Source organism: Symphalangus syndactylus, chromosome 6 (genome assembly GCF_028878055.3).
Source record: "Symphalangus syndactylus isolate Jambi chromosome 6, NHGRI_mSymSyn1-v2.1_pri, whole genome shotgun sequence".
NCBI classification, from domain to species: Eukaryota; Metazoa; Chordata; class Mammalia; order Primates; family Hylobatidae; genus Symphalangus; species Symphalangus syndactylus.
In genome coordinates, this window is record NC_072428.2 from 30,597,333 (window position 1) to 30,611,080 (window position 13,748).

The following is a 13,748-nucleotide window of genomic DNA, read 5'->3' on the forward strand; positions in this document are numbered from 1 at the left end:
GTCAGACAGCCACGGGTTTGAATCGTAACTCCATCATCTTCAGTGCTATGGCTGTTAAAGTGCTGGTTTGTTTCCCCAACATATAAAATATTGAGAAAATGCCACTTGAGGGATTGGCAGGATTAAAATCTGCTTTGTAGTGGAAATCTTGTAAAGGAGGTAGTCCTAGGAGGAAAAACGATGCTGTCAAATGCAGTGTTTTCCTCCATTTCATTTGTATTTAAAAGATATTGATGTTGGAAGTTGGTGGCAATAAAGCTAGGGTGAATTCTCAAGTCAGATCTTTATGGCTGAGAGGTCTAATAGTATCTAAAATCTTTTCCTCAGCGTGAGATTCATAGTAATAACAGGAAGAATTTATGCAGACCTGTCCTCTCTCATCAAAGCTGAAAAAACTGAGTACATGGAAGGAGAAGAGACTTGCTGAGGTTCCACAACCAGAGACATTAGAGGGAGGCCCACACTGGGTTATTCTTACTCCCCAGGTGTGCATTTTTATATTTGCCGTGTCACTGTTCCTCTGTTTCTTGGATAATTGCATAACCCTTAAATCCACTTACATTATGGAAACACAAATGTCTCAGCATGGCTATTCAATCCACGTAAAGTATTCTTGGAGCAATGTGGCAGTTGGAGATAGCTAACCGAGTGCAGAAATAAAGATAAAAGCAGATAGTAAATTTCTCTTCACTGATTAATCTATGAATCTACAACAGAAGAGAAATAAAATTTCTCTTCTTCCCCTATTAAATTTAATAAAAGCCTTTATTCTATTTGACAATTTTAACTTTCTGACTTTTTTAAAAAAAAAAAATGTATAAACACTTTCTTGTTCAATGTGTGACACTCTATTAAATGGTGAACATCTAATTAAGTAGTAAAGCCAGCCACAACTTTTACAAGTATTCTTTCGTGTTACTGAGGAAAGAAAAGGGTCTGGGAAGGCTTAGTTGAACTACAAATTGAGACAATATATTGGAAAAAATACTTTTATATATCTAAAATTAAAACTTTTATATTCTTTGGCTTCATAATCCCCACGGAAAGAAATTTACCTTTCAAATACAGTCTCAATCCAAGTTCTCACCCTTCAATTCTCAGTTGAAATACAAACACACACATATAATCAGAATTACCAGGGATTTTTATTGCAAAATTAATCTTTGTGATTAAAATCACAGCATTAATTCATTCTAAAACTTTTCTTTGTAACTATAGCATTTAAAATAAAAAACTGATTGTTGGTGAGGATGTAGAGAAATTGGAAGCTTTTCGTACTTTGTGGGTGAGAATGTGAAATGGTGCAGGTGTTTTAGGAAGCAGTCTGGCAAGTCTTCAAATATTAAACATAGATTATATGTCCCAGTAATGCCTAGGTGTATGCCCAATATAGATGAAAACACTCATAAGTATACATGCAAGACAAGTGAAAACATAGGCTCATGCAAGCTATATACCTGGATATTCATAGCAGCATTATTCATAAAAGCCAGAAAGTAGAAACAACCCCAAATGCTCATCAGCTAATATATTAATAAATATAACATGGTAATATTATTTGACAATTAAAAGAAATGAAGTACTGACACATGCTAAAGCAAGCTAAGTCATGAAAACAAGATGTTAAGTGAAATAAGCCAGTCCCAAAACCACATATTGTATGATCCATTTATATAAAATGTCCAGAATACATACATCTATAGAAACAAAAACTAAATTATTGTTTGCCCAATTACATATAGATCTTGCAATCTGACTCTTAAGAAACATTTTTTAAAAATTATTTTTAAGATTGAGGGAGTGCTACCCTTTTATAGCTGAAATAACTAACTACAAATTACGTAGTCGGTTTGTTCAGTTTTTATGTTAGATTGCATTATCCAGAAATTTTACAACAAGGTTAATTGTCATAGTAATTGTGGTATATGGGCAAGACAGGGAAAAGAACCACACTTTAGAATAATTTAACAGTACTTCAGAGAAGCGATTTGTCAAGGCCTCACTTCTAGCACAAGTTATGAGTAAAACCTGATCACAAATTCTTTGCCAATACTCAGTCGACTGTTGAATTTATATGGTATAGAAGTTATTCACCCCTTCCATAATATGTAGGGCAATACGACCTTTAAAAGACTTTCTACATCTCAGAATTTATGATCCTGTCATCTCACTTTTCATTACTTGGAGGGTCTTATAATGCTGAAAATGAGGATAGAGAGAGGCTGAGAACAACCTTCAAAATAAATGAAAGTTGAATGCTATACCCCTTCTGTAAGATGAAAATTGTCCATACATGGAAAGCAGAGTATGTAGTTCTAAAATTTTAAACCTGATGTGAGAAAGATCCCCCAATCTTTTCTCATTGAATTCTACTTCTCTGGTCCTATAATAACTATTTCTAAGAAGAATAAATACTCTTAGTATAAAGTCCAAAATTAACGTTAAAATAAGTGACAGATTAAATCAACCTACATTGTATTACAAGTATATTAATATTTTATTTGAATAACATGAGAGGATGCAATCTGTGTGTCTAGATTTCCCTCCCTCAAAATCCTGGCAATAATTCATTAAAAGCTTGAATGAACTGATAAAGCAAATATGATCTAAGCCAATACCTTGGGTTAAATCAGGCCACGGACTCATGCCAGAATTGGTACAGAGTCTAAAGTAAGTGATATGCTCGAAACGAGATAGATAACCAGATGTCAGGCTTCTGAGAGCAGTGGTGGTGTCTGATACATTTTTATAACCCAAGCAACTTAGCTCAGGCCTGGCACATGGCTAGTACTCTGTATTTAGGGCTTTAAATTCAGGGATCCTGAAAGAGAGTTACGAAGTTCTGTGTCTCAGGAACATCCAAAATGTAGAGGCATAGAACCATTAGAATGAGAAGGAGGAAAATTGAAGAACCTATGATCACCAAAGTACGTATGAGGAAAGTGGCAAACAGACAATTTGAAACAGAGAAGTGAGAAATACAAAAATATTCAGAGACAGATACTGGGAGAATATACATTGAAATGCTATTAGTCTCATGACATAATTGCTTCTTTCTTTTGCTTTTTATTTCTTTTTCATTTTTATATTAAATACTTAATTTTTTACAGCAGTTTTAGATTCATAGCAAAATTGAGAGGAACATTTAGAGATTTCTCAAATACCCCCTGGCCCCACACATGCATAGTTTCTCCCATCATCAGCATCCCTGGACCAGTGTAGTCATCCCTCTGTATCTGTAGAAGATGGGTTCCAAGACCTCCTTTGGAAACCCAAACCCAAAGATGATCAAGTCCCTAATACAAAATGGCATAATATTTGCATATAACCTATGCATATGCTCATGTATACTTTAAATCATCTCTGGATTATTTATAATATCTAATATAATGTGAATCCTATGTAAATTGTCATTGTGCTATATTGTTTAGGGAATAATGACAAAGCAAAAAGTCTTCACATGATCAGCACACACATACAATTTAAAATATACATTTTCTATCTATGGGTGGTTGAATTCACAGATGTGGAACCCATGGATACAGAAGGCCAAATATAGCACATTTGTTACACTTAATGAACCTACATTGACACATAATTTATCCAAATTTCATGGTTTACATTAGTGTTCACTCTTGTTGCTGTATTCTCTATGGGTTTGGACAAGTATTTAGTGACATGTAACTGCTATTATGGTATCATATAGAATAGATTCATTGTGTTTAAATATTCTATGCTCTGCTTATTCGTGCCTCTCTCCCCGTTAACCCCTGACAAGTGCTGATCTTTTTCCTGTCTCTGAAGGTTTGTCTTTTCCAAAATGTCGTATAGTTGGAATCATATGGTATGCAGCCTTTTCAGATTGATTTCTTTTCACTTAAATATACGTTTAAGTTTACCTCCTGTCTTTTCATGGCTTGATAGCTCCTTTCTTTTTAGTACTAAATAATATTTCATTGTCTAGATTTACCACAGTTTATCTATCTATTCACCTACTGAGAGATATCTTGGTTGTATTCAAGTTTCTGCAATTAAGAAGGAAGCTGCTGCAATATAAACATCCTTGTTCAGATCTTTGTGTAAACATAAGTTTTCAACTCCTGTGGGTAACGAGGAATGTGATTACTGGATCTTTTCTGTTTTAATTTCTTTTTGATATTTGTATAAAGTGTCTCATGTGAAACATTATATCACTGTGTGCTCCATGATCTAAGCTCTGCCTTCCTCTCTTCCTTTATCTCTTTTCTGAATTAGCTCCTTGCCAAGACATCCACACTGACATTCTATTTCTTTCTCAGGTATACAAGAGTCCTCCATCTTAAGCCTTCTACTTACTCTTCCCTTTTTCTGAAAAACTCTTACCTCAGTTGTTTTTTGTGGTTGGATCTGCTAAGTTCTTCAAATCAAAGAAATGGGCACACATGAGGAGATCTCCTTAGCACTCCATCTAAGGAGCCCATTCCATCATCTCCCACCTCCAGTCAGCATCTGTGAAGTTACTAACATATTTTTTTCATGGCACCTATCAATGATGATTTTTAGTTTATTTAGTTATTACCTTTATTTCAGTCCCTGAAAGAAACTTCACAAAGCAGGGACTTTGTCTAACTTGTACATTCATACATGCCTACACCTAGGATAATATCTAGCTCCCAGTAAATGATCATGAAGTAATTGCTGAATAAAAATGAATAAATACATATTTGCTGCAATTTTAATATTCTGTTCAAGTAAATTAGAAAAATACTGATGTATTAAGATACAAACATGGACACTAAGGAAGATACTCTAGTGTTTAAGTTGCATCCTCTAGCGTGGTTGTCTAAATGTACCAAATTGATTTAATATTTGTTCAAATAACTATCTCTGAAGTAAAATAAGGGCTTCATTAGTGGGACTATGGTGGGGGTGGGTAGGTGAGGATCAGTATTGTTCTTACTCTGGCTGAAGTCAGGTCCAGTTTGGGCATTCGCACTTTTGATTGCTGTGCCTAGAACAGAGCAAAGGATGCATGATGCTGGTGTTCAGAATGAGGAGCTGCGAAACAGAAAAAACAGAGTGACAAGGTTTGGAAGGTAGAATCTGGATATGCCTTTTAAGGGAAAGTAGCAACAAAATAATAGCCTTTGGTGAGCAGCTATTATTGCTGGCATCTTGAATAGCTCATGCTAGCCTTGCAGCAGACATTATCTCAATCCTTAGAACACAAACCTAAGACAGAAGCAACATGATTACCTCTTATAGAGGTTAGATTGGTATGAAATTAATCTATGCAGCAGTTTCCTATTAAGGTTGGCATGGAGCTAAGAATATCTGCTAAGGTAAAAATCCAGGATCCTTTATCTACCTTTATTCTGAAGGTTGTGATAGGATATAGTATGATGGCAAAATTATGCTTTCTCCCTTCATTTGTCTCAAATGCATTTGAGGCTGTTTAGTTAGTTGTCATGGAAATCATTTAGAAACAACAGAAATCCTCTTTGGTAACTTTTCTAAGACCTCTTTTCCTCTAAGCAAACATGAGCAGAAAACGGCATGTTTTCATTCTCTTGTGACGTAATCTGAATCCACCTAATCCACTAAAAAAAGAAAAAATCTCCCTGAAGCACAGTCCACAAGAGAGGAAAAAAGGTGAATCAACAGTGCAGAAGAAAAAATAAAACTGTTTTTTTCTTCTAAAAATTTCCCCCTCTCTATTTAGCCAACCAGTTGATTATCCATTTATACTCAAACTCATTCTTAGCTTGGGATAGAGTTTACCATTAAATTGAGAAATGTAATCAACATGGACCTGGCATAGATGCATTGTCAAAGTCATTAAAATGCCTACAAAAGTTAAATGGAACCACACTCACCCCTCTGTCCACATTTTCTATTAATTCCCCTCTTTTAAAATCTGTTCCAGAAACAGTATTTTCTTTGCTGTTTTATAAATGTACTAGATATGCTTTGTTTTTATGCCTTTACTCTGACTCCCCACCCCCACCCCTTGGCAAGGAATGTTCTTGCTCAGATACCAACATGACTCACCCTCTGCTGTTCTTCATGTCTGAGCTCCACTTTAAGCTTCTCAAAGAGGCCCTTCTCTGACTATCCCTTTAAAGTTACAACTCATTCCTCCCCTTCAACTCGTTCTACTTTTCTTTTTCGATAACATTTATTAACTCTAATATACACTACAGTTTATTGATCATGTTTATTGTTTCCTGTGTATCTCCGCCCCCTCCTGCTAGAATATAAGCTCAATTAATACTGGGATCTTTATCTTCTTTGTTCCTTGATGTATCTCAGCTCCTAAAACAGTGAGAGGTTCACAGTAAACACTCTCAGTTGCATGATGGAATAATGAATAGCTTTCCTTTGGGCTAAAGAGCAAGTACTGCCTAATCAGATAATAATTATGACATCTTAAAAAGTCCTTCAGATAAATATGTGAGAGGTACAAAGAAAAATCCCCAGCAGTGGTCTCTAAGATCAAGACTGTAATTTTTCCCCTGAAAAATTGTAGTGCCTTCTGGGCTGAAAAAACAAACTGTCATCCCACTGAAGAAACGAGTTCTTTCAATACAGGCACAAAATTGAAAGGAAAATGTATGAGCAATTTAATCTGAGCCTCCTTAGAATTTTTTTTCCTAGAGATTGCTTATTTTAAGAGAAAGAAAATGAGAACACAAAATATGAATTTTTCATGTATTGATATCATGGTAAAGTTCAGTGTTGGTTTCAACACTGACTCTCCAACACACACACACACACATACACACACACACACACACACACACACCACTCTCTCTACACTCAGGATTTCATTGGTAATGACTTAATGACTTAATTAACAAGCTGGTAATCTTATCACACTATTATATCTATACATATGACCTATTAGAAAGCATAAATTCATTAGATGTATAAATACAGTAAAATCCCTTTCTACAGTCAAAATTATTAATTATTGTGACTTGTGCTGAGATAATGGAAATAATAATGTTCTGACTATCTTAGTCTGAGACAAAGAAAAAGTTCTAACTACCTTGATGCCTGCAATAGTAACCTTGACACAATGTGAATTTCAAGTTTGCTTTTCCTGTCTACTTCTGTGACCTGTATACTAGATTTTATTTATTTATTTATTTATTCAGATGGCACAATGTACTCACATATTCTGACATCTCCAGCTCAGTAGTCATGAAACAATCTGTTTTGCCAAGGAAAATAAATGCAAAGTGTGTGGTCATCACTTCTTTTCGTTGTATATATGTAAGTATATGTGCCTGTGCTTTCTTCCTCTCTCCCTCCATCCTCTCTCTTTTCCTTCCTTCCTTCATCTTTTCCCCTTCCCTTCCCTTCCCTTCCTCTCTCTCTCTCTCTCTCATTATAGAATAACTTGTAGTTTCACTGACACTTCTTTTCATAGTGACCAGATTCCTGATCCAATTTATTGTCCAATCACTTATACCCTCCCGGTAACAAACACATATAACAATTTATTTCCTGACTTAAAGGATGCTAAAAAGTAGCTTAAGACATGTAGCACAAATGTATGAATAATTAAATAATAGCAGGAAGGTGCAGAGTGTGGTGGATGTGATACAGGTAGAGTTAAGCATTGTGGTATAATGATGATGATGAATATAGTAACTTGAGAGTATTTAAAATGTGCTAAACACAGTCCTATGTCCTTTACATGTAAGTCTCTTAACAGCTTTATGAGAAATATGTTGAAATAATTCTTATTGTTCATGTGAGGAAACTGATAACATAGATGTTAATCAACTTGCCAAATTTACATAGTTGGAGACAGATAAAGCCAAGGTTTCAGTCCAGATCTATCTGCCTCAAGAGTCAAAGCTTTAAATCGCATTACTTTGGATGAGAAGTAAAATAATCAGAAGTAGCTCCCTGTAAAGCTAGAAATTTAGTGGTCCTGAAAGTCATTAAAATTTAGCTTGGTAGAAAGGACAGGAAAGAAAAGTAGAAGCCCCAGCTTAAGGATAGTAAAGTCAATTTATCACCCCTATAACATAACATCATCCTACATTACAGCTTTTCCTTGGCCAATGATTTTAGGGACCAGCATAGGAAGTCATTTGAAAGTTACTATAAATAAATACTTCTGCTTCAATATTTATTTCTGCTCACCATGAATTGGATGAGGAAGAATTTGTCAGAAATTAGGTTTATCAGTATGATCCAATATTACAGAAGTCCCAGGGTTACTGAAAAAGATTTGAGAAGGGTTGATTCCTTTCTCTCAGTCTCATTGTATAAAAATAAAAAAGAAAAATTTACTCACCCTATCTAGCCAAGTGTATGAAATCTTATTTCCGTGCCTGAAGAATTCATCATTTGTCAGACTAGCTGCATTTCTGTACTGTTTATAATCTAAACCAATGCAAACAAAATTTTTAGTGGAAAAAACTGAAGAAGGAACTCAGATTAATGAACAACGTTGTAATGGGCAAAAAGTAATAAGTTTAAAATATGAGTTATAAAGAGCTTAAGGAAGATGAAACATGATAAAGTTTTAAGAGGCAAACACTGGCATTTAATGAGTCACAGGTTTGTTTGCATTAGTGATGGTAAGAAGGCTATGACCCTTCAGGAGGAAAATCAGCAACCATCGCCTACTACCAAGCTACATTTACTAGTGCAGACTATTCACTTTTGTCTCTACCACAAAAAAAAAAAAGTCAATTTCAAGTTGGTTATTTTGCATTAACAAAGAAGGGGATTTTATTTAGATATATTATCATAAATTGTGGCAAACTCTGCATACTATTTGTTTTTGAGAGGAAAAAAGTTTTCCTTGGACTAAGTAGCTGGCACAATCAACCTGGAGATAAAATAACATGAAACTATAAGCTCTGCCCTATGGTTAGTTGTGAGCATACTGCACTACCACATCCCATCACAAACACACACGCACACCTGTTACATTCCTTGAAGTTAGTTAATATCCTAATGGCATTTATACTAGTAGCCCCAGTAGCCAGAAACACTGGTGCATACGTTGTATGTGCTCAACATGAAAGAAATTAAAATATTTTCTTCTGAGAAATACAGATTTCACACAAATATTGTGAGTGTTATTTTGATAGATTAAAAATGATCTTAGCTTCTAACACACAGGAGAAAAACTGTGAGAGGAAGAATAGCCCTTATTCTTCTTAGCCAAGTGCTTTCCAGAGCTGTATAATGTCCTTAAGTTATCATGAAAATATTTTTGAACGGTAACACTGTCTTCTTAGCTTTTTTGCATCAGATCCCACCTTGTTTATGCAATTAAATATTTGCACCCACTGTTGTCTTTAACAATAAAGGCTTTATCTGAATTCACCTAAATGTCATGCAATTCAAAGGTTTTCCATACAAAAATGGGCAAATGAAAACACTCGGATTCCATAGCAGCACTGGGTGACTCTGACTTTGGCTTAATAATTCAATTAGAAGGTAAATAAAGGCTGCAATAATACAAAGCACCATGATTCAGCTACAATGATCACAGAGCATTTTCTAAATGCTAATGTCCTTCCTTTGTGAAATCTCAAGAAGTCTTTTTGAAGCACTTTGTCTTTACAATACTTTTCAGTTTATATTGTTCTGTGGTTATTTCATGCGTTGTCTCTTAAACACACTGAGGATACATGCAAATAACAACAGATGAAAAAACACAGGTAATAGAAAAATGTGTGTAGATGGCAGAAAAATGTGCTAGAGTGACAGTTAATTTTGGGTGTCCACTTGACTGGATTAAGGGCTAGCTAGACATCTGGTAAAGCATTATTATTTCTAGGTGTGACTGTGAAGGTGTTTCCAGAGAAGATGGGCATGTGAGTTGGTGGATTGAGTGGGGAAGATCCACCCTTAGTGTGGGTCTGCACTATCTGCACTATCCAATTGTCTGGGGACCTAGATCCAACAAAAAGACTGAGGAAAGACTAATCTCTCTCTCTCTCTCGCTCTCCCCCAGACCAACAAACAATCAAAAACCAAAAAACTAGGTCAGCCTTCTTCTGTTGTCCTTGGACATTAGAATTCCAGGCTCTCCAGCCTCTGGACTTGCACCTACCCTCCCCAACTCCATGTTCCAGGTTCTCGGGTCTTTGGCCTACCAATTTCTAGCATAGCCCTGAACATTTTATGGTACACTGGAAATTCTATAATTGAGGAGTTCCTCCGCTACCTTGTATTGTCTTGGTTGATATAATAGTGATTGTAGCTAAATATTTACTGCATAGTTATATGTGCCTTAAAATCCCAGTATGACTTCATGCTATAAGGATATTGTATGGCTGAAAGAAATTCTAGAGATAAACAACACCAAGGATAATAACTAAGTAGCAATACAGATTCTTGAATTGATTTTTTGAGCTGCTTGGAGAATTGTGTTGAAAACCCTCTGAAGCACTCTGAGACTTAGAAGGATAGACTGTTGGTAGATGTTAGTGATATCTCCCATGGTCATAGAAGAGTATATTTGTGACCTATGCATGAGATATTTGATGTCACATCCTTTAATTTTTAAAAAGAAATTTTATTAACATAAAATTTGCATAATATAAACTTCATTATTTTAACTATTAGACAGTGTACAATTAAGTGGCTTATAGAATATTTGCAATGCTGTATAATCATCACTACTGTCTAATTATAGGACATTTCCACCATTCCAAAAGGAACCCCTTGCCTTGTCATTTCTCCCTTACCCCCATCTCCTGGCAACCCCTAATCTACTTTCTTTTTCTATGGGTTTGCCTATTCTGGATGTTTTATACAAATATCATTATAATATATTTTCTTTCATGTCTGGCTTTTTTAACTTACAATAATGTTTTTATAATGTTGTAACATGTTCAGGACTAAATTTCTTCTTATGACTGAATAATATTTCATTGCATGGACACATCATTTTTATTTATTTATTCATTAGTTACTGGATTCAGTTACATACTAGGCAATTGAAGTTTTCTTTATTTTATTATCATTATACTTTAAGTTTTGGTATACATATGCAGAACGTGCAGGTTTGTTACATAGGTATACACATGCCATGGTGGTTTGCTGCACCCATCAACCCATCACCCACATTAGGCATTTCTTCTAATGCTATCCCTCCCCTAGCCCCTCACCCCCTGACAGGCCCCGCTGTGTGATGTTACCCTCCTTGTGTCCATGTGTTCTCATTGTTCATCTCCCACTTATGAGTGAGAACATGCAGTGTTTGGTTTTCTGTTCCTGTGTTAGTTTGCTGAGAATGATGGTTTCCAGCTTCATACATGGCTCTGCAAAGGACATGAAGTTATCCTTTTTTATGGCTGCATAGGATTCCATGGTGTATATGTGCCATGTTTTCTTTATCCAGTCTATCATTGATGGGCATTTGGGTTGGTTCCAAGTCTTTGCTATTGTGAAAAGTTCTGCAGTAAACATATGTGTGCATGTGTCTTTGTAGTAGAATAATTTATAATCCTTTGGATACATACCTAGTAATGGGATTATTGGGTCAAATGGTATTTCTGGTTCTAAATCCTTGAGGAATTGCCACACCATCTTCCACAATGGTTGAACTAATTTACTCTCCCACCAACAGTGTAAAAGCGTTCTTATTTCTCCACACCCTCTCCAGCATCTGTTGTTTCCTGGCTTCTTAATGATTGCCATTCTAACTGCTGTGAGATGGTATCTCATTATGGTTTTGGTGTGAATTTCTCTAATGACGAGTGATGATGATTTTTTTTTTCATATGTTTGTTAGCCGCATAAATGTCTTCTTTTGAGAACTGTCTGTTCATATCCTTCACCTACTTTTGGATGGGCTTGTTTGTTTTTTTTTCTTGTAAATTTGTTTAAGTTCCTTGTAGATTCTGGATATTAGCCCTTTGTCAGATGGGTAGATTGCGAAAAATTTCTCCCTTCTGTATGTTGCCTGTTCACTCTGATGATAGTTTCTTTTGCTGTGCAGAAGCCCTTTAGTTTAATTAGGCCGTCTTTGTCAAGTTTGGCTTTTGTTGCCATTGCTTTTGGTGTTTTAGTTATGAAGTCTTTTCCCATGCCTATGTCTTGAATGATATTGACTAGGTTTTCTTCTAGGGTTTTTATGTTTTAGGTCTTACATTTAAGTCTGAAATCCATCTTGAGTTAATTTTTGGATAAGGTGTAAGGAAGGGATCCAGTTTCAGTTTTCTGCATATGGATAGCCAGTTTTCCCAACACCATTTATTAAATAGAGGATCCTTTCCTCATTGCTTGTTTTTGTCATGTTTGTCAAAGATCAGATGGTTGTTGATTTGTGGCATTATTCTGAGGTCTCTGTTCTTTTCCAATGGTCTATACATCTGTTTTGGTACAATTACCATGCTGTTTTGGTTACTGTAGCCTTGTAGTATAGTTTGAAGTCAGGTAGCATGATGCTTCCAGCTTTGTTATTTTTGCTTAGAATTGTCTTGGCTATATGGGCTCTTTTTTGTTTCCATATGAAATTAAGGTAGTTTTTTCTAATTCTGTGAAGAAAGTCATTGGTAGCTTGATGGGGATAGCACTGAATCTGTAAATTACTTTTGGCAGAATGGCCATTTTCACAATATTGATTCTTCCTATCCATGAGCATGGAATGGTTTTCCATTTGTTTGTATCCTCTTTTATTTCCTTGAGCAGTGGTTTGCAGTTCTCCTTGAAGAGGTCCTTCACATTCCCTGTAAGTTGTATTCCTAGGTATTTTATTTTCTTTGTAGCAATTGTGAATCAGATTTCACTCATAATTTGGCTCTGTGTCTATTATTGGTTTATAGGAAAGCTTGTGACTTTTGCTCATTGATTTTGTATCCTGAGACTTTGCTGAAGTTGCTTATCAGCTTAAGGACATTTTGGGCTGAGACAATGGGGTTTTCTATATATACAATCACGCCATCTGCAAACAGAGACAATTTGACTTCTTCTCTTCCTATTTGAATACCCTTTATTTCTTTCTCTTGCCTGATTGCCATGGCTGGAACTTCCAATACTATGTTGAATAGAAGTGTTGAGAGACAGCATCCTTGTCTTTTGCCTGTTTTCAACAGGAATGATTCCAGGTTTTGCCCATTCAGTATGATATTGGCTGTGGGTTTGTCATAAATAGCTCATATTATTTTCAGATATGTTCCACCAATAACTAGTTTATTGAGAGTTTTTAGAATGAAAGGATATTGAATTTTATCAAAGGACTTTTCTGCATCTATTGAGATAATCATGTGGTTTTTGTCATTGGTTCTGTTTATGTGATGGATTATGTTTATTGATTTGCATATATTGAACCAGCCTTGCATCCCAGTGATGAAGCCTACTTGATCGTGGTGGATAAGCTTTTTACGTGCTGCTGGATTCGGTTTGCCAGTATTTTATTGAGGATTTTTGCATCGATGTTCATAAGGGATATTGACCTGAAATTTTCTATTTTTGTTGTGTCTCTGCCAGGTTTTTGTATCAGGATGATGCTGGCCTCATAAAATGAGTAAAGGAGGACTCTCTTTTTCTATTGTTTGGAATCGTTTCAGAAGGAATGGTACCAGTTCCTCTGAGTACCTCTGGTAGAATTTGGCTGTGAATCTGTCTGGTCCTGGGCTTTTTTTTTTTTTTTTTTTTTATTGGTAGGCCATGAATTACTGCCTCAATTTCAGAAGTTGCTATTGGTCTATTCAGGGATTCAACTTCTTCCTGGTTTAGTCTTGGGAGGGCATATGAGTCCAGTAATTTATCCATTTCTTCTAGGTT

General features: G+C 35.6%; 2 long non-coding RNA genes across 2 annotated transcripts in view; both read right to left on the bottom strand.

The window, feature by feature from the left end:
- The window catches only part of LOC134737005 (uncharacterized), a 147,904-nt gene that overhangs the window by 6,457 nt on the left and 127,699 nt on the right, over positions 1 to 13,748 (bottom strand). The window lies entirely within an intron of this gene.
- Positions 1,245 to 7,189, bottom strand: LOC134737002 (uncharacterized). The gene is made up of 3 exons (XR_010121516.1): positions 7,158 to 7,189; positions 4,940 to 5,037; positions 1,245 to 1,372 (listed from the first exon to the last, which is right to left on the bottom strand). It is a non-coding gene; the product is annotated as an uncharacterized lncRNA (long non-coding RNA).